This window comes from Castor canadensis, chromosome 12, assembly GCF_047511655.1.
Source record: "Castor canadensis chromosome 12, mCasCan1.hap1v2, whole genome shotgun sequence".
NCBI lineage: Eukaryota > Metazoa > Chordata > Mammalia > Rodentia > Castoridae > Castor > Castor canadensis.
In genome coordinates this window covers 40,627,679-40,654,315 of record NC_133397.1, presented here as the reverse complement: position 1 = coordinate 40,654,315, position 26,637 = coordinate 40,627,679, and the positions used below count along the sequence as shown (strand labels likewise).

At 43.5% G+C, this 26,637-nt stretch overlaps 1 long non-coding RNA gene across 1 annotated transcript; it reads left to right on the top strand.

Moving 5' to 3' along the window:
• Nucleotides 1-16,006: 16,006 nt before the first annotated feature.
• On the top strand, nucleotides 16,007-25,074 carry LOC141415030 (uncharacterized). Its single transcript, XR_012440051.1, has 3 exons — nucleotides 16,007-16,106; nucleotides 16,972-17,072; nucleotides 24,755-25,074. It is a non-coding gene; the product is annotated as an uncharacterized lncRNA (long non-coding RNA).
• The last annotated feature ends 1,563 nt before the right edge of the window (nucleotides 25,075-26,637 follow it).

The following is a 26,637-nucleotide window of genomic DNA, read 5'->3' as shown; positions in this document are numbered from 1 at the left end:
TTCCTTGTTCTCTTCCTTCTAGGGACTGAACCCAGGGCCTCATGCATGCTAAGTATATGCTCTGCTGCTTAGCTATGCCCCCAAGCCCTAAGCATTTTCTTTTCAATACCTTCATTTAGTCCTCATAACCACTCTGAGAGGAAGACATTATCCCCATTTTACAGTTGAGCAAACAGGTTTAATAGAGAGATTAAGTAACCTGTTAAAAAATATTTTTATTAAAGGGTAGATCACAGATAAAACATCAGCGTTCCTAAGCATAGTGAGATGCTGCCTTCCTATATAATGGGAATAAAAATATCTCCCTCAAGAGTCCGATGAGCAAGTAAGGTAATCTGTATGAAAGCGTCTGTAAACTGTATCACATTATTTTCCAAAGACTTGCTTTTTGCCCTCAAGAATTTTATGATCTAGGTTGATAAGAGTTTCATGGTGCTTGGGTCAACATAACCAAATGTCAGAATGTACAGTGTGCACCTTAGCCTCACGACCCAAGTCAGCATCACCCCTGATGGAACAAAAAGACATGGCTTGCCTCTGGACACAGTGCCGGTCATGGGAAGGATAAAACATCACCTTCATAGTATATTCTTGGCCAGACATATTTAATCTCAATCAAATAAGCTAAATCCTGTTCTTGTTTACAAGATAATTCACCTAGATGCCTAAGCAACGAAAGTCATTGTTATGAGAAATGAACAAGAAACAAGGAAACTATTCTACATGGAAGGAAACTAAAGAGTCAAGACAACTAAAACACACTATGCGATCTGGATTTTTAAAAAGCCATAAAGAATATTTTTGGAGAATTGCAAAAATGTAATTATATTTTATAAATTTGCTAATATTACCACATCAATGTCAAATATCTTGGTTGATAATGATACTGTAGTTAAACAGGAATTATGAGGATGTTTTTGTTCTTTAGGTATTTAAGAATCCTGATAGCTGTGACTTTCAAGTGCTTAAGCAAAATGAAAAAAATCTGCATCTTCATATGTATGTAAAATATACATTTATATTGAGAGAGAGAGAGAGAGAGGAGAGCAAATAGTAAAATGTTAGCACTTGGTGAACCTAAATGAAGGATTTATAGGTTTTCCTGTACAATCCTTTTGACTTTCTCTAGATTTGAAAATTTCCCAGTAAAAATTGAGAAACTGAGCAAACAGAGGTTTAGTAGAGAAAGCAAGAAACTTACCTACACCACACTTATTAAAGGCAGATCTGGGAGTCAGTGCAGGTTACAATGCTAAGAGGCAATGATTACTTAAGGGAACTAGAGCTGAACACTTCTGTAATATACAAAGGCTCTCCCCTGAAATTCTGTCTGCTACACTTTTAAGTGGGATTGCTCAAGAAGGGGCCCATTGTCCCAATGTCCAAGGCAGCTTCTCCACTCTCCTATAGGCACAGGTGTGACTCTAGCAGGGTTTCATCAGGGCTGTTTTCCCTTTGTCTTCTGTGTAGTCAAAATAATTCCATGTCCTGGATTCCAGGTTCCTAGGAGATAAAGTTTAACATCTTTGCTGAGGCTGGGGAGACCTCTGAGGCCCTGGGGTTTCCATGGTGCAAACAAAGCCCTGGCTCTACCCACAGGCCACACTCACTGTGTAGAAGGGACAGAGATGTTGAGAACAGGATCTTCCACAAATACATGTATGCCACAGATATCTAGGGTGCTTATATAAAAGGACCCCTACCCACAGAGGCTGGGTCTTGGGAACCTTCATTTTTAGCCAGCAGTACAGGTAACACTGCAGCATACTAAAACTTGAGAGCCAACAGTCTAGGCTAAAATCCTACTTTTAAACCTGACCTTCAAGCCCTTGCAGAGTTTGGCTTTCCTTACTCCTCAGACAGGCTGCAGGGCCCTAACCTGCTTTCCAGCCAGAGTTTGCTCAGTCCTGCCTCCCCCCCCACTCCCTACCTTTTTTTTTAAGTCCTGCCCTTCACTGGAATCTTTCCTCTCTTTCTCTCCTGAGTCCATGCCATGCCAACTCACCTTCAAGATCCTATTCAAGTCCTACCAATTCCCTTAGAGCCTCCCTGATCACCACAGCCCACTCCCCAAGGTTCCTTCCTTTTTTTCTGGACTCAGTGTTATAATGGTTTGTGATACATTACCCATTGTGGCTTTTCACTGAAGTTGATGCCATCCTACTGCAACCTGTGACATTTTTTGAGGACAGGGATCACAACTTTCTCTCTTGTACTTAAGGACAAAGTTAAAGTCTCAGGTTGGTCCCCAGAACCAATTTTCTAATATCTGAATTGAGAAAGAGATGGGAGAAGAATAGACTCAAAAGGACATAGACAGTTAAGCCCCAGGTTCCAGGCTCCATGGATGGGTGGAGTCAGGGCGATTGCCCTCCCGCCATAACTATTTGCATTTGGGGGTTGGCTGCTTGGGGTCCCTGCCCCCATATAACTATTTGCATCCATAAATTTACATAGAACTGAAGGAGTTTCCTGAGAGAAGAGCTGCCCTTCCACCTCCCCTCATTCCTCCTTTGTCATTCAAAGTCCTGTTTGGTGACTGTGAGGGTGGAGGTGTGGACAGTGGAACCAGACAGATTAGTATGGTTGCACCTCTGGGAGATGCAACTTAAGGGCAAGAAGGGGATGCCTGGACTTGTCCAGCTGTCGGCACCATTAGTACTCCTGCTCCGTGGTGATATGTCTACCCCAGCACCCTCCTGGTTCACCTGCTCACTAGTGTTTGAAGCAGTTGAAACTGCAAGCTGGGGATGGGGATACCTTGGATAGTTTGTCATAAATGTAAATGGGACCTCCTTTGTAGTTCAGGATGATGAAGTTGCTACATGCTTGCTGTTCCCAGATCCGCTCACGCAGTTCCCTCTACCTGGTAGCTCCACAAGGCAGAGTTAGACTCCACTTCCTGTTCTCATCACCCTATTCTGCCCAAAGGCCTGTGATCAGCTCGGCTTCTATGCAAAATGAGAACCAAGAGAAAACAAATCATATTCAAGCCAAACAAAGGGCTTGAAATTGCCTCTTCTATTTGCCCCCTTCCCCCATGTAAGTCTGGTGATTCCTAACAATCCCACCTACAGCGCGTTGCCCCAGGTGGTCCAGCTCCAGAGTGGTGAGTGGAGCATCCCCACAGAGTAGGCTTAGAGCCCTCTGGATTCTTATTGGCCTTGAGCTGCCTGTCCCAGACAGGACAAAGGATGCACTCCACCTTACCACACAGGACTGAAAACGAGGCACTGGTGGAAGAAGAGCTGCAAAGATAGCAGTCATTGGAGGAGCAAGAAAAGGTCAGTGACCTGTGAAACCTAAGCCCAGTTGGGACACAGAGCCGGGAAACACAGAGCAGGTTCCTAACGGAGGCAAAGTGAAAGGAAAAAACCAAGGGTGGGGGAAAGCTTGTCTTTGCTTCTTTCGAACTGCAGCAGGGGGCGGAGGGGGAGGAGGAGCTCGGAGCTGGGAATATATTAGCTGCCTGTTGGAGACAGATCTGTTACCGAGGGAGTTGGTGGAGTCCCTGTCCCCAGAGACTTCTCAGGAGATGGTAGATAATTACATATGGCTCTCTGGTTTGATGCAGCTCTCTGTCTCAAGCGATGGAAAAAGTGACCCTGCAAGGTCCCCTTATCTGTTCTGGAGCAGGTAACCACCAGACAAAGAAATCAGGAGGCTCTTGCATAATTATCTGTGTTGCATGCTTCCTTTAGCTTTAGAGAAATCAAACAAGGTCTTCAGAGTTCAAGACCAGAACAAACTTGGTGATTTCACTCCCCCCCATCTTTTATTTAAAATAATCATAAAAACTCCAACCTCCTGAAATCCTTAAATAAGAGGCTTGAGAGGAGCAAGATCTTTAGCTGTCAATGCAAATGGCTTCATTTCTCTCTGATTAAAGAAGGGTGGGGTGTGTTGGAATATTAATGTAACACTTAGATGAAGCTCTTAATTTGAAAAGAATGTGAGAATTAATGCTTGAATATAATCGGAGCCTGAATCATCACAGATAGGTTTTTACCCTCTTCTCCTTAATCAATTTCACCCTAATTAATTCTTCTGTGGCTAAGTCTTGTTACATTAGATAGTCCACTGATTATTTCCACAATCAAGAGACTGCATATTCATGCATTTTTAATAAGGAGCGGCTGCATCCTTTTTCATAAGTGATCCTGGTGGCTGGCAGTAGCAGCCGCTAAAATAATTATAGAGCAGATTACTTACTTTTACAGCATTGTTTGCTGTCATATTCATCCTGGGTGACAATTTGGAAGAGCTCTGGAGGCTGTTGTAATCGGGCAGAGGAATTGGGTACTTAATGTGGCAATTTTCAATGTCAAGAGCTGTTTATTCATAGGTCATTGACTTTTTAAAAATAAACATAAGAGTAATTTGGTCTTGTTGGCTGATAAAGCCACATACTATAGACTTAAAGGTCATTCTAATTGTATGCTTAATTTAAAATTTTGACTCTCAGAAGGACTTCCGTCTAAAGGTTGACTGGCCCAGGGCTGTTTGTTCCCATCTGATTATTACTTACATGCAGGGGTGCTCTGGTACCAAACCCTAATACTCCTGCAAGCTTGAAGGGTGGAAACAGAGCAGAGCACACAGCCATTCTAAAGCTCCAGTGGTTTCCTGATTAGCAAGAGGAAGAGAGAAAAATCCATCTAAGGAAGAAGACTGCTTTTCGTTTTGGGAAAAACACTGGATGTTTGGGTATGCAGAGGAAAGGCTCAGAGCCAACTCTGGAATGAGCAGGTTGAGACAAGAAGAAATAAATGGCCATGCATGCTAATATTAAAGGTTGTCATGAGGTTTGTGACACTCAGAGCTACCTCACTCCCTGGTCAGACTATCCTCTTCTCTCCTAGGGAATGCAGAATGTTGGGGCCTGGACTCCAGGTAGGGGACATGTGGCCAAAGACTCTCCTGTTGTGGGTATTCAGTTGACTCTGCAATTCAGGGGACAGTCCTGGAAGGGGGTTAACCGGGCACTGAGAGCTAGGGCCAGTGGACTCCAGGAGAGTCCAAACCGGCCTCAGCTTAGCACTTTCTCCTGTAATTAACTCTTCTTTGCCTACCTCAAGCCTTCACCTTGAAGATGTTAATCTTGAAACTTTGGGATATGAGAAAAGACCCTATCTCTGTTCCTGGGGTGGGGGGTGTGACATATGGGGTATAATTTTTCCTGCAACCTCTGCTTCTAAAGTCCGCTCCAGGAAGCCTGATGGTTCTGGAGTCCATGAGGGGCCTCACAGGATCCACATGAAGATGGAAACTGCCTGAGGCCTACCCTGGATGGATAAGTGTAGACTTCCACACATTCTGGAGTTGGGGGGGGGGGGAGTGAAAGAGAGAGACCTTCAAAAAAAGAGAGACTACAGTTTGCAAAGCACATGAGCGGTTGGCTAGCTGCCATCTGGGTCACCCTTAATAGGCACTGCAGTTGGCCACAGTCTTGGAGGTTGTCCTGCCTTCCCTGCTCGCCACACCAGCTGTTCAGGGAAAGAGTCCAACTTTCAGCCTCCAGCTCATTTCCTAGGAACGCCACTGCCAGCTGCTCAGCAGAGCCCAGGGCCAGTGACTAGGGGTGTCATTGAACCTTAGGTCATCACTCTCACCCCTGCTGCAGATGAGGAAACTGAAAAATTCTAGCGCAGTTATTTCTTTTTTATTTTATTTTATTTATTTATTTTATTATTCATATGTGTATACAACGTTTGGGTCATTTCTCTCCCCTTCTCCCACTCCCTCCCTTACCCCCTGCCCCCTCACTCTCCCCCCCCCCCACCCCCTCGATACTCGGCAGAAACTATTTTGCCCTTATCTCTAATTTTGTTGAGGACAGAGTATAGGCAATAATAGGAAGGACCAAGAGTTTTTGCTGGTTGAGATAAGGATAGCTATACAGGGAGTTGACTCACATTGATTTCCTGTGCGTGTGTGTTACCTTCTAGGTTAATTCTTCTTGATCTCACCTTAGCGCAATTATTTCTATAACGAAGTGCATCCAAAGCAGTATCCTTATGATCGCTAAAAGCATGGTGGAGATTGGAAGGGCGGGGCCCAAACAAGCAGTTGGTGTATGGTAAGCACATGCATGAGAAGCTGCCTAGAGTCCTGTGCCAGCCCCCAATTCTCTATTGCATTGATAGGGAACTAGGCCCAGAGAGATACCTTGTTCAAGGACACTCAACTAAAATCAGGGACAGGTTTAGCCCTTGGGTCTAAGCTCCCTTAACTGCAATCCAATAGTGTATCCCTTGAGTCAATTTATTTTAACTAGAGAAAAAGAGGTTGGCTGGGACACCCTGCCAGTTTGCCTTGTATTTACAGTATGGCCAAATATTTGATTTTGACCTTCTAATCTCCTTAATTCCATCAACAGTCTTCAGACTATCTCTTTGGGTCATTTCACCATAAATAATAACTACACCAGAATTTTTCAGCTTTCTCACCTGTACAATGGACATAACAATGCTAAGTTATAGTACTGAGTTAATTCATGTAAATAACTTAAAATGGTGTATGGCACATAGTACTTGAGAAATGTTTGCTAAAAAAAAAAAATACAGAGGGCACGTGTTATTTTGAAAGTCTCTGCTCCAATCCATTGTATTATATCAACCAGACAGCCCAGAAGTTAGGAAAGGAACAGCAAGACTTTAGTAACCCTGGGGTCACTTTCCCTGATCAAACCACAGTTTCCAGTCCAGTGCAGAGGTCAGGATGCTCTAGGGAGAGTGAGAGCAGCTGGTTAATTCACTCACAAATTCATATGAGCCTCCCCCCTTGGGCTGTGCAGCACTGACTCAGGTTTAGTTCTGCAATTTCCACCCTGGGTTTGGTGCTGGGGAGCTTTGGTTGGGGCAGGAGACCCAGTAAGGTCAAGGTGTTGTATTGGCAGGGAAGGGGGCCTCCATTTCCTCAGAATACTGGGAATCTCCTGGACTATGTGCAGGAAACTACTTTTTCTCCCTTAATTCTTTGCTCCTCTCTTTTCTTTCATCATCTCCCTTCCTCTGGCGTTTTTCAGTCCCTTGCCCATATCTTAACCACAGAATATATCATAGAAAATAAAACCAGACTGAAGGGTTGTGGGCAGTGAAGAGGACCACTTCAAGACACACTTCAGGGAAGTGATTTAATCCCACTAAGGTGAGTAAAGCTTTCAAAATTAGAGGAAGGAGATCTTCAAAGGAAGCCTGCAACCCTGTATCTGTTAGCCATCTCTGCCCTATAGAATAGACAAGACACACACATGGAATTGGCCGTAGATCTGGCCAGCTAAGAGAACAGGCAAAAGATGTCTGGGAAGCAGGGATGAGTCAGAGTAGGGAACTATGGGGAGGACTTCTCTGTTGAGCTCAACATAGGAAATGGTCTACCTTTTGAGAGCTGTCTGCCTTCTAGTCTACCTTAGTTTTTTTGTGCTGTTATTTAAAGAAATTCCTGAGACTGGGTAATTAGTACAATAGATTTATTTTTCACACTTCTGGAGGCTGAGAAGTTCAATCTTAAGGCATCAGCAATTTTGGTGTCTGGTGAGGACCTGGTCCTTCTGCTTCCAAGATGGCACCTTGTTGCTGTGTTCTCGAGAGTGGACGATGCTACGTTCTCACATGGAAAAAGAGATGGAAGGGATGAACTTGCCCAAACCAAGCTCTGTTATAAGCTACTAATCAATTCATAAGGGCAGAAGCCTCATGATTCATTCACCTCCTAAAGGCCCCCCTCATAATATTATCACCGAGGAGAGTAATTTTCAAGATGAGTTTTGGAGGGGAAACATTCAGACCATAGTAAGGTCCAGAGCAAGATGCTGACTAAGAGGGGAAGTTGGCCTCAGGAAGCAAACCAAACTACCTTGAGGTGATGGCAGTGACAATACTGATGAGGAAGGTCACATGACTCCTTCTGACTTGGAAACCAAAACTACCCACCAGAGAAGGGAAGAAATTCTCTATATGTTTTCCCTTATCCCCTTTCTTCAACCTTTCCAAATTTGACAGTCTCCATTTCCTTACCTATAGAGAGAAAAATGACAACTAGAATTTCTCTGGAATCATGGCAACAGAACTCAAGCTTTTATTAGCATTCAGTAAAAAAAAAAAAAAAAAAAAAAAAAGGCATTGAGCTCAGTAACAAATAAGTTAAATTCTGTTTAGCTCAGAGTTTAACATCTTGGCCTTCTTAAGTTACTTACCAAGTGATTTACTTCCTTAGTGCCTTTAACCCAATATCCCCAGCAGTCAACATTCTAGTAAGTTCCATTTATCTTACCTCAGGAATACAGATCACAGACAAACCTGAAAATTGGTCTTAGAAATGATCCAAAAGGAATAAACATGTTTTAGACATGCACACCATGGAGGAGCAAGAAGCTTGGGTGTCAAGAGCCTGGGGTACTTAGAAGACTATAAAACCAGTCTTGATTGTGTGTACATCCTCTCGGCTTCTTAGAACCTCAATTTCCCTACCTGTGGAAGTGCGAATAATGTAACATTAGCATGTAGCTCCCTAAAAATCCTATACTAAAGCATTTAACCTTACTCTACAAGTACTTTCCATGAACAGATTGAAGTAGCATATTCCCAGTAGAATGCAAGGTGTAGTTCTCATCCTCAGAATTTCCACTCTACTCTGGGTGGTAATATGCATATGTAAAAGGCTGGCAGTAGAGGCAGAATGAATTGTAGAGGCAATAAACTCTGTGATTGGTCAGTAAAGAAGGGTGCATGAAGGGGGTAAGACTTGATATGGGTGGGCACTGAAGGATGGACAAAATTTAGGCAGATAGACAAGACCCACACAAATTTAATGGACAGCAAAATTTGTAACACAAAGTTTATTGTTAAATCAATGTTAGTCTCTCTAAAGTCATAGGGTATTTATAATCTGAAACCACTCTATTGAGAGATTATTTATTTAGAAATATTTGTTGCCACTATTATAGTTTGAATATGAATACTCCCCAATAGGCTTTGTCCCCAGTTGGTAGTACTATGTTGGGAGGTGGTAGAAATTTTAGGAGTTGCGGCGGGTCCTCTCTGGAGTAAAAAGCTCACTGGAGGCATGCATTTGAGGAAGGGTCCTCTCTCTCTCTCTCTCACTCACTCTCTGTCACTGTGAGGTGAACAGGAGACTGTTCAGAATACCTGGGGCTAAGTGAGAGCCATTTCAGAGGCTTCCTCACTCACATGTAGGGTGGGTTAAGACCACAGTTGGATCTGTCAGCCAAAGCATCTACAATATGGTCTTTCTATGTGACTTCTGCTTCCTTTCAGCATGAAAGCTGGTTTTCCAAAGTGAACAACTCAAGGGAGCAAGGCAGAAGCCATGGCATTTTATGACCTAGCCTTGGGAGTCATATAGCTTCACTTCTGACTTACTCTGTTGGTCAAAGGCAGTTGCAAAGGCCTGCCCAGGTTTAAGAGGAAGGAGCACAGATCACAACACTTGATGGGTGGAATGCCAACATCATGTTTGAGAAGAACATTAACAATAGGACGTATCATGGATTTGGAAAAGACAACTTGCCACACTATGCAATTGTGTGTAAACTGCGTAGGTTAGTGCCTGGCACATAGGAAATATTCAGCAAGTGTTAACTATTTGCTCTTAGATATTTTGAAAGAAAATCATATGATTTCTGATAATTCCCTAAAAGAACAAAACTTTATCCACATGTGAGGGGATTGGTTCTTTTAATCTGTTTCATGATACTTTAATAGTCATTGTAACTGTAAGTTTCCCAAGAGTTGAGACTACAACTTTTTACTTTTTCTGGATTATTTTATCTTTGATTCATTACTAGCCAAATATTGGCTCCTTCTCTGGTTGATTATATAGATAGGATATAAAAGAGATGCTGAAAACTGGTGAATAAGGTTGGCTTGTGAGTATGAGACTAGAAAATCAACATGATATGGGTGAAGCTATGTGCACATGTATGTGTGCGTATATTTTGTGTATTTATGTATTACACACATATATGTAAATATAGTTCAGTAACTCATTGCTGTATAACAAACCACCCCAAAATCTAATACCATAAAATGATAGCCACTTATTTTTCAGATACTGTGAGTCAGGAATTCAGACAGGGCCCAGCTGGGACACTCACCTTCACTTCCATGGTGTCCACTATAGCATCTTAAGAATGCAAGATAGCCTCACTCGCATTTGTGACTGTCCACAATGGCTGTCCACTGGGGCGCTGGTACCTTTCCATGCTGCGCCTCATCCCTTAGAGCCTCGCTCTCTCCATGTGTCCTCTCCAGTAGTGGGCCCTGATTTCTTTACATGGAAACTGGCTTCCTGGAGGGCAAAAATGAAAGCTGCAAGGATTCTTGAGCCCCAGATGTCCCAGAATGCCACTTCTGCCACAATGAGTGGCAGAATCAGCCAAGATTCAAGGAGAAAGGAAATGAACTTCTTCATATGGGGGAGGAGCTCTAGAAAAGGGCCCTTGGGATGGGAAGGATTGTTGTAGTCACCCTTGGAGAGGATGGACCCTAACATAAAATAGCAGTGGGCATCCAGGCCCTCGCCATGCATCGGGCACCATTCTAACAGCTTTATATGGATTAACTCATTTAATCCTCACAAAAACTCCATGAAGTGGAGTCCATAAGTAGCCCCTTGATGCAGAAGAGGAAATAGGCATAAAGGTTTAAATAACTTGCATGGGTTACACAGCTCCTTCAATGTTCCTGGAGGCCATTTTCTATGAGCTGACTCTGTGCTCTATGATGTTCCTCAAATAGACAAGGCTCACAGGCTGGGACAGAATAATCAAAGCCAACAGTCTACTGAATGCCTAATATCAGGCACAAGGTCTTTACATGCCTTCATTTCCTCACTGAATCCTCATTTCCACCCCAGAGCCCTGCAAGCTAGCTCTCATGATCCTTATTGCATAGATGAGGAAACAGGCATAGAGAGGTTAAATAATTTGGATAACTGACCCAAGCAACATGTAATGGTAACCACAAAACTGGACCAATCAAGCTGGCAGAAGAACGTGTGTTTGTAAAGATGATAGGGTCGCTTCTCCAGCACTGAGTGGGAAGTAGTTTTGATCCACTGATGTCTGGGCCCTGGGCAGGATACGACTGGAGCAAGAGAGAGGCCGCTGGAGCCTTTTCCCTAGACCTCAGTTCAAAGCCAGCTTTCAGATGAGAAAGTGACCTGCCTTTCCCATCTGGTCCACTGTGAATGATACCTTGTGTCCTTTATGATGTTTCTCCTCCCCTATTATTTACATTGATGTTTATTTTTTATTTCCCAACTAGAGTGGAAGTTCTTTGAGGGCAGAGACTGTTTTATTTACAGCTACTTAGCACATAGTTGTTATTCAGTAAATAGAAGAAGGAAAGAGGGAGGGAATGAGTAAGAGAGGGAAAAGGAGATAACTAATCTTCACTCAGGCCTACATATTAATGTTTTATGATCTTGGTTGATGTTAGTCTACCCCTAAGTCTGTTTTGCATCAAGCTTCAGAACCTGATGAAGGGTAGTCCAAGACCTGAGAGACTTTACCAGGGTACCGTGGCTTTGGGAACCCTCTTGAGAACTTACCTGTTCATTCCCTAAACATCACTTCTCTCTTCTAATGCATCTGCCCTCCAATATCAATAGATTGGATTTCCTAGTATATTGGACTTCCTATGAATGATGGTGGGTTTTCAAAACTGAGACTCTTTTCAGACTATTTTGTCTTCTACAAAGAGGCAATGACTTCTAAACAAATGGCTATTGTTGCCAGTCTTGTGTCAAAGAAAACGCAAGGTGTTGCCTGAAGATACAGTAGCTACTGACTTGTTCTGTGGGTGATCTGCACATGGTTAACTTTGCACAGTCACTTAGCAACCCCTTTAGCAGCCTCTGGATTCTGCGGGGCTGTAACAGTTGCTCTTTGTCTGGAATTCATGTGACTGTGTTTGTTACCCAACCAGAAGTAGGTGTTGAGTTCTTACCTCTTAGTCTCCCAGGGACCCTTGTTCTCTTTGGAGCTGGAAGAAGTATGGCCAGATGGGAAGATGTGAATGTAGTGATAACATTTTTGATAATAGCCAATTTTTAAAGCACTTACTGTGTGCCAGGACACATGTTAAACCCATTATATATGCATATATATATATATATATAGTTAGTTAGTTAGTTAGTTAGTAGTTAGTTATATGCATTTAACCTCATTTAATCCTCACAGAAGCACTATTAGACAGGCATATTACCACTATTATCCCCATCTTCCAGATGACAAAACTGAGTTACCGACAGAGTATGTAAATTGGTCAAATTCAGACAGCAAATGAGGATCAGAGCCAGGATTCAAATTCAGGACACCATGCCAGGCTTTTATCACCACACTAGAGCCCTTCCTCTCTACCTCTATCCCCAGCAAGAAATAATTTCATTTTTCTTCACATTCCCCTCACAGAAGACACAAAATTGGCCATTAGCACCTGTGATGATACAGACTGTCTTGTCTGAGCCTGGAGTCTTCCCAGGGGTACCGCGTCCTAGCCACCCCTCCAGGACCTGGTGTTCCCCTTACAGGGATAAAACAGGCAGTTTCAGCCAGAGGCTTGGATTGGCCCAGTGTTAACCCTCCAGGCTTCCTGGAGCCCAGTAGCTCTTATAAGCCATTCAAGGAGATCTTGGCTGGTTCCAACCTAGAGTCATTTAAACACTTTATTGCCCCATAAACAGTGCTGTGCAAGGACACTGCAGATGTGTTGATTGACCTGCTCGGCGTCTTTATTTTCAGGTTTGGATTTACCTTTCCTGGCTGGGGGTTCTTCCTTATTCCGGGCAGCCTGACCTTTGCCGGGGACGGTTGATGTGCTGGGCTGGCAGAATGCCCTCCTGCCTTCACTGGCCAAACTGGAGGGACTGGCTTCCTCTCCTTGTCAGTCTGAGTGCACAGGGTTTACCTAAGGGGAAGGGCTCTGGAGGAGAGATTGGGAGACCTGCAGGACCTGATTCTTGTGTCACCTGTCTAAGGACCCTCTGCAGGGACTTTACCTGGGACAATAGCAGTAACTAACCACGTGCATCATCCCGTGGGGTCTGCACAGCATGTACCACCTGAGACAACAAAGCAGAGCTGGAGGTTGACTGTCCGCGGTTATCCTGCAGTTAACCAGTATCACGCAGGTCCTGGAAGGGAATATAATCCACTGAATGTGGTTCAAATGAAAAGATTTTGCTGGGAGAGGTGAGGGCAGGGTTAAGGGAACAAAGGAAAGCTGGCGACACTCAGAGACTAGCAACAACACGAAGTTCCAAACCCTTCCCCTACACCTCCAAGCCTGACAGGTCAAGGAGGGCAAAGACTGACCAGAGTCACGGGTGAGTTCTGGAGCCACATGTGTGAACCTGGAGTCACAGAAGGACAGCCACCACCAGGACCAGACTCCAAAGGAAGGAGGGAAAGAGAAGAAATGCTCCAACCTCTCTTTTCTTCTGCTGTCTCCCAAACCCACCATGCCTCTTACTGGCCAAACCCATCCCGTGATACAGTCTAACAAGGCTTTATTGAAGTATAGTTAGCGTAGAATTCACTGCACATATTATGAGTTCTGACATCTGTATATACTCACGAAGCCACTGCTACCATCGAAATAATGATTATGTCCACCATTCCCCAAAGTTTCCTCCTGCACTTGGTAATCCTTCCTTTACTCCTGGCCCCACCCCATGACTAGGCAACCAATTGTCTGCTTTTCCCACACTATAGACTAATTTGCATTTTCTAGGACTTTATATGCCGACACATACAGTATGCATTTTTTTTGGTCTGGATATTCTCAGGTTCAACCATGTTGTCATCTATATCAATAGCTCACTCCTTTCTATTGCCGAGCAGAACCCCACTGTGTAGATACATGTGTAGAAATACCGTGTGGAAATCTGTTCATCCATTTGCCTCTTGATGGACATTTGACCTGGTTATAGTATTTGGATATTACAAATAAAGCTATTAGGAGCCTTCAAGTGCAAGTCTTTTGTGGGCATATGCTTTCATTTCCTTGGTAAATATCTAGGCAGGGAAAAGCTGGATCATATAGTATGTTTGACTTTGTGAGAAATGTCCCAACTATTTAACAAAGCTGTTGTATGTACCCTTTTACTTTCCCATCAACATGTAAGAGAGTTCCAGAAGCTTCACTGCCTCAAACATTTGGTATAGTCTTTAATGTCAGCTGCTCTGGTAGATCTACAGCAGTTTCTCATTGAGGTGTTTTTTTTTTTTTGGTGGGACTAGGGCTTGAACTCATGGTTTGTGCTTGCATAGCATGTGCTCTACTGCTTGAGACACACCTCCAGCCCATTTTGCTGATTATTTTGGAGATGGCCGGGGGTGTGGGGAGGGGTCTCATGAACTATTTGTCCAGGCTGGCCTTGAACCAGAATCCTTCCAATCTCAGCCTCCCAAGTAGCTAGGCTCTCTCATTGAGGTTTTAATTTGTATTTTTCTAATGATTATGTCAAGAATGTTTTCATGTACTTATTTGCCATCTTTCTACCTTTGATGAAGTGTTGAAACCTTGTGCCCATTTTTTAAAAATTGAATTGTGTTATTATTGAGTTGCAAGAGTTATTTTATTTTTTATTTTTAATCTTAGTTTTGGCAGTACTGGGGGTTTGAACTTTGGGCCTCCCACTTGCTAGGTAGGCACTCTATCACTTGAGCCACTCCCCCAGCACAAGAGTTCTTTACATATTCTATAACAAGCCTTTTTTCAGATAAGTCCTTTGTCAGTTTTGCAACTTTTCATATGTTTTACTTTTTCATTTTGTGTCTTTTGAGTAATAAAGATTAAAATTTTGATGGAGTCTAATTTGTTAATTTTCTTTCACGGATTTATTTTTCCTTGGCAAATGCCTAAATAAATGGTATTCTGGTTGTTTTTTAAATTATGATAATACATACATAAAATTGACTATTTAATGGGTCCCATCATGATATTTTCATGCACATATATAATGTACTTTGATCATATTCACTCCTTCCGTAACCCTTTCTTCCTTGTTTTTTTGTTTTTAAGACAAAAAGGGTTTCACTCTGAGACCGGGCTGCCCTAGCACTCCTCCTGCCTCAGCCTCCTGAATGCTGCTGAGATCACAGACATGGGCACCACAACCATATGGCTTATTTTAATCATTTTAATCATATTTTAATCAGTTTAGTGGTATTAAGAATACTCACATTGTTGTAGTTTGTGCTTTTAAAATTCCTTGAAATAATTTTGCCAAATCCAAGGTTACTAAGATTTTTTCTTAGGTTTTCTATTAAAATCTTTATAGTTCCACTTTAGCCTTTGCCTATCAATTACTAATTAATTATTCTGTATATAATGAAACAATGGTTGAGGTTCATTTTTCATGTGGTTAAACACTTACTCCTGCACCATTTGTTGAAAAGATCATTCTTTTCCTATCAACACCTTTATCAAATATCAATTGGTTGTTTTTTGACTATTTTCCAGGCTTGCTTTCAGCTTCAACTTTCGAAGTTTCACATATTGTCTTCCTGGATGGACTCTCCTGCCTGTCATTCTATGGACCTGGTTTCTGACTTTCCCTCCCCATTATTTTTCCCCAGGGCTCAAGCCAGGATGGAACCCAGGGCTTCATGCATACTAGGCAAGAGTTCTACCACTGAGCTACACCCCCAGCTCTACTCCCCATTGGTTAATAGATATTCAGAGGTATATTTCAAGTTTTTGTTTTGTTTTTGTTTTATGTAGTCCAGACTGGCCTCAAACTCACAATCTTCCTATCTCTATTTCTGGAGTGCTGAGATTACAGGCATGCATCATTATGCCTACTGGCTTGTATTCCAGCTTTTAAACCAAATCCGTGCCTGTCCCTGAGTCTGCATTCAGTCTTGCTCCAGCCTTCCTCATCCAGCCTCTACAGCCAGCACCTGAGCCCTGGAAGGTGAGGGCTGCATGTGGGTCCTGCTCAGTCTGGGGAGCCCTAGCATATCTGTCTCTTTCCAGTTATTCTGGAAACCCTGGCACTGGAGACCAGAGATCCAGTCCTTGTAGAAACGGCATGGCTGCAAGACATCCAAAACCTCGCTGCTCATTGGCCCAGTGGTGAGCCCCATTCTATCTAGAAATGAAGTTTGATTGAAAGAATACTGATGGATAAAACTGAACAGGGGCAAAGCAGAGTTCTTCAGCTCAGTTCTCCCACATGGAGAGAACAGCTTTTTAAGCATACCTACTCATGGATGGCACCAGGAAGTCCGTGGCTCCTATCTGATTTAGAAGTAAAAGGACCACAAGGGTGATCACTACTTAATCAGCCATGATGAATGATGAACCCAACTTGGGAAAGGCCTTGGAATGACTTCCATACATTGTGTGTACTTCTCTCCCAGTCTGAATGGGGCGGGGGGGGCAGTCCTCTGAGTTGTGCCCAAGTTTGTTGAGAGACATACCTCTGTACTCAGAGGCATGGATGCAGAGACTGCTGTTCTTAACAAGGACTCTCCCCGCTAGACTGGTTCATGTGAGAGCCTAAAGCAGCCTGCAGGAGGCGAGGCTCTTCTGTAAGAATTTCATTTTGAATTTAGCTGAAAGAAGATACAGCATAGATCCCCATTTAAACAGAGATTTTATTGCTTTTTTTTTTTTTCACAAGGAATAATGAAGCCCCAAAGTCAGTGCATGTTCAGGGGAGCACTTGTAAGAGGCTGTATCCTAACACAAATATTCCCCCATTCCCAGGAACTGCCAGAGCAGACTCCATGAATATACATGTTGTCTTGCCTGGGCACTGGGGTCTGTGTTATTCTTCTAGCTGCCAGCCATCTGTAGGCTCTTGCCTTTGTGAACCAATATCTCCAGTTTAGGAAGTAGACAGACATGGGGACAGGGAGTTTGGCTTTGGTGTTGTTCATTCAGGAATGATCTTATTAACACCAAGTTCTAACCAAAGTCTTTATGGCCCCGGCAGGAAACCATACACCCACGTTCCTAGAAGCTTGCTTCTCTTGTGGTCTGAGTCAAAAGAACAATAAACACCTGGATGTGATGGCTGAGGAAAAGCAAGAAGGAGTGAGTACAGATGAGCATCACCATATACTAACTAGCCACTTAGCCACAGGTCTTGTTCTAGAAGAAAGTTGACCAAGCATCGTTTCTATCCTAGGCTCACTCTTGGGAACAGAAGTAAATCAAAGAGGTTTATGCTGAAGCTTGCCTCTGACATTTCTACACTCCAGGGACTTTCTGCTCTTGTCAGGCTGTCACTTTACTGAGAATAAGATGCTGCAAGTACCAGCTGAAATAACTTACCTCTACTGCTCTGGAAGTAATGAGGGAGAGAAATCTGATGGAAAGGTTGCTCATGGTAAAGATATTCCTATTAAAAATGAAACTGAAGCTGGGAGCCAGTGGTTCATGCCTATAATCCTAGCCATTGGGGAGGCTGAGATCAGGAGGATCGTGGTTTGAGGCCAGACCAGCCAAATGGTTCTCAAGATGCCCCCCCATCTCTAAAACAACCAGAGCAAAATAGACTGTAGGTATGGCTCAAGCAGTAGAGCAACTGCTTAGCAAGTACAAAGCCCCGAGTTCAAACCATAGTCCCAATAAATAAACAAAGTTGAATTCAAACCCTAGTACCACCAGGGGCGGGGGGGAATCTCCCCAGCACTTGGTATGCCAAGGGAAGAGAAAGGATTAAGAATTCTAGGCCAGCCCAGCTACATAGTGAGACCTTGTCCCAAAGAAATAAATAGGACTGGGTCTGTAAGTCAGTGGTAAAGTGCTGCCTAACAACCTAACACGAGCAAGGCCCTGGGTTCTGTCACCAGCACTACAAGAAAACAAAAAAAACTTCTTTTAGAAATATATAAAAGTATTTTTTTTCAGTATGGGGTTTTGAACTCAGGACTTACACCTTGAGCCACTCCACCAGCCCTTTTGTGTGATGTTTTTCCAGATAGGGTCTTATAAACTATTTGCCCAGGCTGCCTTTAAACTATGATCCTCCTGATCTCTGCCACCTGAGTAGCTAGGATTACAGGCGTGAGCCACCGGTGCCTGGCCATGTAAAGCAGCTTAAGACATGTTTCCCCATGTGCCCAAGCTGGACTCGCTAGGAGGCAGATTAAGCTGAGGTTTCATGATTTGAAATCCCAGTGGTGCTATGGGAAGAACACCTTCTTTGGAATCAGCCACATCTGGATGTAAACCCTAGCCCTATTCTTATTATCTGAGAGTTCAGGCGATCACTTAACTTTTCTCTTTGTCTATAAAATGAAGTAATGCCTGTCTCATAGGATTGTTATGAAGATTATTATCTTTTTAAGATAATTTCTACTTTTATTTATTTTTTTTTAAAGAGATGGTTTCTCACTCTGTTGTCCAGGCTGATCCTAAACTCCTAAACTCAAGTCAGTGTTTCCAGTAGCTGAGAGTATAGGCAAGTGCCACCTTGCCTAAGTCATAACTACTTTGAATTGGGCTCTTTGTTTGTTTATTTTGTTTTCTGGATTTTTTTTTTTTTTTTGCACAGGGTCTCACTATGTAGCTGAAGCTGACCCTGAACTCAAGAGCAACCTGTTTCAGCCTCCTGAGGACTGGGATTACAGGTGTAGCTTGAATTGAGTATTTACTATGTGCCAGGCCCAGGGCTAACTATTTAATAAGTATTTAGTAATTGAATCTGAGCTCATTATTTAGACAATGAGTTTAAAGGGCCTGGTGCAAGTTAAAGAACACAGTAAGTGCGCAGTAAATGATAGTTGGTGCCATGATACTATTTCAGAGATTTAAGGAAGGTCCTCTTGCTCATCTTGCTCCTTCTTTCCAGATCGCAAGGCCTAAACTGAGAAAGTGGCCAAACCATAATCCTCTCTAGAAAAGAGGAAGCATAGGTGTTGGAATTAAGTCCAAAGTGTAAATTTTTGGTAACCAAACCTAGCATGGGAGTGGTGTTCAGTAGGGAAGGATGTATGGAAGGTGAAGGGCAGATAAATAGGAGGAACACTGAGGATAAACTTGGTTAGCCAGTGTCTAAGTCACTCCCTGCAATAGAGGCCAGGAAGACAGAGGTCTCTGAGCCTAGGGGAACCTCTGTGCGAGTGTAGGGGTTCTGGACCAGTGAGCAGAACCTGTGTCAGAGAGGTCTCTGGCATTTCAGCTCACATCCTTCTACTTGAGGAACACCAGGTAGAGGAGCCCAAAGGCTGCTGGTATTGTACAGCAGTGGGACTGATGCCTTCAAATAAGTTTGCAGCTGGGACAGGCTGTCCTTCAGATCCTTCCCTCAGGCCCCAAACTAAGTTGAGCCTCTAATGAAAATATACTGGCTTTCTGATTTCATAACTGGTAACAGGCTTCTTCCAGGAAGCAAACATCTTAAAGGACATTTAATAGCAAGCCTGTAGAAATCTCTAAGGCAAGGCAGTACTGAAGTAAAGTGAAACATTTCTGAATAAGGGTTCTGGAGGATTTGCATAGTGCATGTCCAAAGATCTTTTTTCAAAACAAAACTCTCCCTGCCTGCCTTGCTCCCCCAAGAGCCCAGAGACCCATAAAACCTTTGGGTTTTCCTCACTTTGGGAAGACATATTTATGTGTTTATTCATTTTTTTCTCTCTGATTTTCAAAATTATAATTATTTTTACATATGTTATATATAATTTTTTTGCAGCATTGGGGATGGAACCCAGGGCCCAGATATGCCAGCTCTACCGTTGAGCTACATCCCTAGCCCCATTTTTGTATATATCTCAATACCTATGAGTTTCACTTCTAAAAACAAATATTTTAAAGTGAATCTGGTTCTCATGATTGCAATAAAAAAATCGAAACAAACAAAGAATCCAAAACCCAAACAAGGTAGGTCTACCTACCTCAAGTGTTCAGAGCATCCACCCAACACTCCCAGGCTGACAGAGGATGTGTATGTGAGGAGTGGCAGTGATAAGAAGGGAAGATAAAACACCAACTGTCCAGCTCATATTTGGTTGTTCATTCATTCATTCATCAAATCCTAATCGAACACCTGCTTTTTGCCATGCACCTCCTGGGATACAGCAATGAACAAACTGGGCAGAATCCCTGCCTCATGGAGCTCACTTCCTATTGAAGGAAAAGCCTGGGCAGAAGCCTGGTAGTGTGACGGTGACTGGGGTGTCGGGAGAGTGCAAGCCTGTGTGTGTGGCTGGGTCAGGGGGCCAAGTGGGGACACACACAGGAGAAGTGACTATCACAGTAACGGCTTTGGCTTTATTCTGAGGGAGGTGGGCAGAGGGTGTGAGCCAAGCAGTGACATGGTCCAACCTAGGTGATAACGAGACCCTTGGTGCTGGGTGGGGAATAGACTTCAGGGACACAGTTGGAAGCAGGACCTCCAGAGAGAAGTCCACTGCCATAGTCTTGGTCAAAGACTTGGACCAAAATAGTGGCTCTGGGGGTGATGCTGATGAGAATTGCTGACAGACAGATGTTCTGCTCCCAGAGCCTGACTTGGTGTGATGTGTTCATCATTGGGCCTCCAGAGATTTGGGCATCAGGTAGTATACCCTGTTCAAAGTTACCAATGAGGATTTTTCTGGAAGAATAAACAGTACCTCACAGACAAGAGGAAAAGCCTTCAAACAGGGCTCTGAAAGGATGCACTCGGATGGTGCCAGGAGTTGTCTTTCAGGTACACTCCCATTCCTAGAACAAACGGCTCCAGATCCTCACCTCAGAAGTTAAATTTCAGTGAGAGCAGCAAACAGGCCACCTAAGGGCCACTGTTATTACTGAATGGAGTCACCAGATTGGGAGGCTTCACCAGAACCCAAGTGGGTGCTGGGATTAAAGAAATAGGATGGGTGGGTGCTGGACAGGCAAAACCCACAGATGTTTACACTTGATTCCAGCCTGGAGCTTAGGAGGTGAAAGAAACAGAGGCTTAGGTTTTAGATGACCAGGAAGTAGGCAGAGAAAGAAATCAGCTGGTTCCATCTGAATTGTATCGAGATGAGGACTGACCTGTGGACCCCACTTTTAGTCCAGGCTCTGCTGCTCAAATCTGCTCTACTTCAGACCAGTGGCTTAAACTCTCTGACCTTGGGCTCATGTGGACCAGAGCAAATTCTACAAACCATGTCTTCACCAAGGACCACTTTGATGATTTTCTCTCTCTCCTCCCCACCCCCTCCAAAACAGCCACAAGAATCCATGGCTTGAAACTTCAAGAGCAGCTGAACGGGGTGTGGTGGAAGGGGCCTTGAAGCAGCGAGTGAATGAGGTGAACAAGCAGGATGATAAGCATCGTTACAGGCACCACACAAAGCAAGAACATCCCAGGCAGGACCAGGAGAACCTTAATATTCTCTCCTATTGTTCACCTTTTGACTTTATTGAGACCAAAGAAACCATGTCCTCTGAAAGGTCTGACCCACCCAGGGTTTTTAGGTACCATGTGTAACATTGTCACCTTGAATTTCCTGTTGGGGCTGCTGTCAATGTTAGTGTAGCAATTTGCACTAGATTTATTCTCAATCCACACTCAGATCCCGTCCTTGTCCCCAAGGGCCCCCTCCTCCCCAGCACTTATGCCCACTTAAGTTTCAAACCATCCTATTTAGCACCTGATTACATATTGCCTGGAATTGTTCCCCAGCCCACTCTGAGCAGAGCTTCTCACCTTCTAGCCCTCCCACTACAACTCCCAGTGTGCTAGATCTCCACCTCCTCAAACCCTAGTCTCTTTCCCTTGCCACTTTCTGTCACTGTACCGAACCCCCTTCCACCTCCCTACATCCTGCACATCCTTCCCTGCTTAGCCTAGGCTTCAAGAGCACCTTGGCCTAAACCCCCTTCCCCCGCCCCAGCCTGCCCCTGTCTGAGCTGTGTCAGGCCTCTCTTCCTTTACCCCAACATCTGGGCTCCTGGGCTGGTGAGCTCTGCTGGAGAAAAATCACAGCCCACGCAGATTGGCGCTACTACAAAGTCATCTGCAGCCTCAGCAGGCTTCGAGCAGCCTGGAAACCCTTCCTAGCTTCCCTGGCAGCTGAGAAAATCAGGATCATCAGATAGGAATTCCCTCCTCCTGGGTACCCACTCCTGCACCCCACCAAGAAATGTGGCTTCCTCCTGGTCATCATCCCCACCCCCAATCTAAAAGGCAGTGGTACCTCCTTACCTTTTTTATCTGTCCAAGATAGTATCCTTGAAGCTCTGAAGCCTCAGCACCTCCTTCTTCCCTCTCTCTCTCTCTCTGTCCCTTTTTCCTTCCATCTCTATCTCATTCTGTTTTCATCTGAGTTCACAAATGTTCCCCCTCTACTGTGCTGTGCCTCTTCTCCTTTCTAACCAAACTCAAGCTAAAGTATGCTTGGTGGGGTCCTGGCCTGTTATGACCATACCACGTGCAAAGGCTAAGAGTGACCCTCTCATCTTCTGGTCCACAGTCGCTTCCAGCCCCTGTCTAGCTGACCTTGCCAAGGATTGACCTCCCTTCTCTTTGAATTTTCCCCTTCCCTTGACCCCTGTGACACACTCTGTTCTCTGACAAGGCCTCCATTGTCTGGCTTAGCCACACAATGTGACCACTCTCCTCTGAGGGCCACCTCTTCTCTCATCGCTTTGTGCAATTCTTTGCTCTGCCTGAAGGGTTCTTCTTCCCGCCTTGCCAGCTCACTGAAAGAACTCCTACTCATGTTTTAGAGATAAGCTCGGGGGTTGCCTCATTCTCTAAGTCTTCCATGATCAGGTCTCACCTGAATTCCCCAAACACCCATACAGGTCTGAATCTTAGCATTTATTACATTGTATTGAAACCACCTATTTTGCCATGCATGGTGGTTTGTGCCTGTAATGGCAGCACTTGGGAGGCTGAGGCAGGAGGATCGAGAGTTCAAAGCTAGCCTGAGCTACACACCAAGACTCTGAAAACAGAAAAAGGAAAGAAGGAATCACCTATTTTTCCGTCCACTGATCTATCAGCTCACAGAGTTCAGGTACTAGCCCCTTCATTCTCCATATGCTGGATGCCTGTACAGCTTGGCATATAATAAATGCTCATTTATGTCTGCCAGATGAATGAATGAGTTAATATATTATCACTCCCAAGTTCCAAGTAGGTGCCTCCAGGTAGTGAGTGCGATAGATTTTCTCAGAGCATTTATATGTGCCGGATATTTTTTTAAATTGTGGTAAAGCACACGTTTATCATTTTAACCAGTTTAAGGTGTACAACCTAGTGACATTGAGTTCCTTCCAAATGCCAACCATCACTGCTTTTTAGTTCCAGAACATTCTTTATCACCCCAAATAGATACCCTGTACCTATTAACAGTCTTTCTCTAGCCCTCCGTCCTCCCATCCTCTAGCAATTACTAATCTCCTGTCCTTATGGATTTCCTGATTCTAGATGTTTCATATCATGGAGTTCTGTAACATGTAGATTTTTGTATTTTACTTCTTTCACTTAGCATGTTTTCAAGGTTCATCTATGTTTTAGCATGTATTGGTGCTTCATTCTTTTTTTATGATTAAATAATGTTCTATTGAATGACTGTATCACATTCTGTTTATTCAATTGATGGAAATTTAGGTTGTTACCACTTTGGGCTATTGTGAATAATGTAGCTATTGACATTTGTATACAAGCTTTTGCTTAAACACCTATTTTTCAATACTTTTGGGTACATACCCAGGAGTAAGTATGTTGGGACATAGGGAGGTTCTGTGTTTAATTTATTGAGGAACCACCACAGTTTTCCACCATGGCCATGCCATTTTAAATTCAAATATATAGTGCCATTTTTTTTACATAAGGGTTCCATTCTCCATTTCCTTGCCAACATTTTTGTTATTTTCCATTTTTCTGATAGCCATCCTAGCAGACATGAGATAATTAATGCTCAGCTTAAATGACCTCTGTCTCTAAGCGCCTTATTGCCATCTCTGGAGTGCTTCCCAATAGCTGTTTACACCTAATGTGTCACACTCTGGTCACAGTTGATTGGATCAAAGATGGCTTTCAAACCTAATTTGAGCCCAAAGAATTCCTTCCATAGGAGTTTGTGTTTGAAAAGGAGGATGAGTAGACCTGGTCCATAGAGCTAAAATGTGAACTTGGGAGATGCTGATGTTTGCTTTTGACCTCACATGTGAGACACAACAGCAGAGAAAAGGGGAACACAAATACATGGAGAGAAGCAAATGAAAGATGGGAAGAGCACATGACACTGAGCTTTTGACACTTGGCCGGTTCCTAATTCTAGTACTTCCTTAAAGCCTACTGCATCCTTGTCTTAGGGCCTACAGCTTGCCTTTTCTTCCTATTGTGGTGATGCCACTTCCAGTGCATTTGTTTCTTTCAGAAAGAACCCAGGCCAACAACAGCTCATTGTCACTCTAACAGCCCACTTAACTGAAGAGGGGCCCTCAAATTCTAGGCAAAAGCACAAGAACTGGAAGGAAGGAAGGAAGGAAGGAAGGAAAGACGGAAGAATTTTTATCTAAAAATAATTTCTTGTTCCTCACTGACCTTATCTCTGCCCACCACTCCAGTGTAATTTGGAGGCAAATTCAATGTCTTAACATCATCCAATATTTATGAAGCATCCCTCAAGGGCAGGGTGTCCAGCACTTGGCCACCACCTTGATGTGTCTCTTGGCATCTGTTCTAGATTTTTTTTCCCCTAATAGCAGAACTCTTTTGTTCAGCTCAAAAGTGTCATGTTTTCCTGTTTTAGTTATCACTGTAACTTTCCCCTCTCTTACAGAGCTCTTCAAGGATAACAAGGCCACTCAGTGTGGAGGAAGGACATCCAACTGGGATGCCTGAAGAACCAAATTCTGCTCCTGTTCCTGCCACTAGCTCTGCTCTGTAATGCTGAGTAAATCGTGAGACTCTTTATCTGTTTTCCCATCTGTGGAAGAAGGAGAGAAAAATAATCCTTTTTCTGCCTACTGCACAGAGATGCAAGTTAAAATTAGGTCATGGATGTGAACATTCTATGAAGCAAAAAATATAAATTGCTGTATCCATAATAGCAGTGAACTCCCTTAGCTTTTACCCACTCCCAGACACCAAGTTCAAAGTCCTCCCTCAATAATTACTTGAATTAAATTTTTACTGCTTAAAAAAAAAAAGTTGGCCCCGTTTCTTCAATCCATTTTTCTTTAACACTAATAAACACTTTTTAAAATTCAAATAAAGAAAACAGTAGACAAACATCCCGTTCTGTTTTAAGTCAGGTTAGTTTCTTGCCATTTCTTTTTTCTTTCCTCTTCGTTGTTTGTTTCTTGTTTTTGTTTAGGGGACACAGTCTCACTATGTAGCTCAGGCTGACCTGGAACTCCTGCTTTAGCCTCCCCAGTGCTGGAATTACAGGCATATGCCACCATACTTAGGTTCTTGCCATTCCTTAATGACTATATTTATTCCCCTTTAGAGCAAAACCTAACATATCATTTCCTAACCTGTCTCCACTGTGTATATTTTCCATTGGCAGTGATCCCCAAACTTGTCTGCATATTGTAACAAATGGAGAGCTTTGAAAGATTCTCTTGCCTGTGAACCACCCCTAGAAATTGTGATATAATTGGTCTGGGCTGTGGCCTGGGCTTTGGAAGTCTTAAAGGCACCCCCCAATGATTCAAATGTTTAGCAAGTTAGGGAACCTTTAGGGTTCTAAAAAAGAAGGACCCCGATTCTAATAATTTGGGGGTTAATTTCCATCCAGGCTCTTCTCTGCAACATTTCTGTTATAAATTGCTGTAGGAAACAATGGGAGGTTAATCCTAAATCCACTCTTCTTCCTATTGTTAGTGCCTTGGTCTTCATCAGGTTAATTGAAATCCCTTCTGATAAATGCAGTGAAGCCATTAATTCAGGCCTCACTGATCTGCATGCACACTTCCTGTTCTACTGTGTCTTCCCTCCAACAAAGTAGGATTTGCATCTCTCTCTCTCTCTCTCTCATCTTTTGCCAATTCAAATGGCCTCTTGCTGCACCCAAGCCTATTCCAAGGCTTGCTTGAGCTACTTTCAGACTAAGACATTTCACAAATTTGTAAAATGTTGACATTTCACAACACTTTTGTGTTGATCCATTCCTGCCTGACTGGGGTCCAGGTTGGATCTGCCATTGATTCAGTGGTAATATAAGCAAACCCTCTGAGGGATCCTCTGATGGCTACAGTGGACACTACACAGCTTTTTTCAGGAGCTAGGTCATATCTGAACTTGAATACACAGTTCTTTGGGCCTTTACAGCTGTTCCCTGTCCTAAGGGAGTAGATGAGCTTCATCTCAGCACAGATCTGAATGTCTAGAGTAAAAACAAGGACTGTTGTTTCACCAGGGGCATCATCCCCACTCAAGATGAGTCACTGTCTGTCATCTGCCTTGGCCCTCTGGATTTATGACCCCATCTGATTTCCAGGGATTGGAGAGGGGGTGGGGATGACAGAAGAATAGATACTTTCAGTCCCACAAGCATTACTGAGCTGGGCTGTTTCAGGCCATATGGTGCCTATGACAATCCCCCCTCCCTCCCCTCTGCTTGTCAATCACTCTGTTTCCCATCAGCTAGAGCCTTAGCATCAATTCCAATCAAAGGTGAGAGTCCAAAGTCACCCACCCATGTCATCCATAAAGGGC